The sequence below is a fragment of the Triticum aestivum genome, chromosome 2D, assembly GCF_018294505.1.
Source record: "Triticum aestivum cultivar Chinese Spring chromosome 2D, IWGSC CS RefSeq v2.1, whole genome shotgun sequence".
In the NCBI taxonomy this organism is placed as follows: domain Eukaryota; kingdom Viridiplantae; phylum Streptophyta; class Magnoliopsida; order Poales; family Poaceae; genus Triticum; species Triticum aestivum.
Genome location: NC_057799.1, coordinates 208,656,592 through 208,657,358, shown reverse-complemented (window position 1 = coordinate 208,657,358; position 767 = coordinate 208,656,592).

Below are 767 nucleotides of genomic sequence, written 5' to 3'. Positions count from 1 at the left end.
ACCATAAGCCAAAAAGAACCAGAAGATATGATGGCAAGCATGTAAACATAGCAAGTTTCGTTATCAGGTTTCAGACTTAGCAGAAAACAGAGCATGGCAGAAATATTAATATGTAGGCCTCTTTGTGAGCTTGATGCACTCACTACAGAGCAATGCATGAAAAAAACAAGCATACCTACAGCAAGATGGCATGTTTATGAAGCTATCCAGGGCAAGAACAATTGCATAGCATGTATGGATCAACTACAATAAGCTTGGCAAAAATGCATGTCATGTTAAGAATCTGCCAGAAATATTTTATAGCAAAAATAGAGCAAGATTGAGTCATGCTATGGCACTCCAAAATTGCAAACAATTGCAGGAATGGATCAATTACAACTATAGCTACAAAACATCCTTACTGAACATCTCCAAAATATGCATGGATCTCTCTGTAACATCAAGTTTACATGGCAACAAAATTACAGCAGACAAAGACTTAGAGAAATCACTAAGTCCCTGAAATCAGAAATATTACGGGACCTACTTTGCATGCTTGTGCTAGTCACCACATAGATCACAAAAATACATGGACTATACCACTGGAAAGATGGCATGGCATACTTCAAAACACATGTAGAGCTCATGCTCAAAAGATGCGCAGATTAAATGATACAAAAATGACAAATCTCCAAGTTCTGATAAGAACCAGAGATTAACAGCAACTAGCCCTCTTCCAACGAAGATTTGGGCATCGAGATGACCTCTAATGAACATGGTGCAATTGA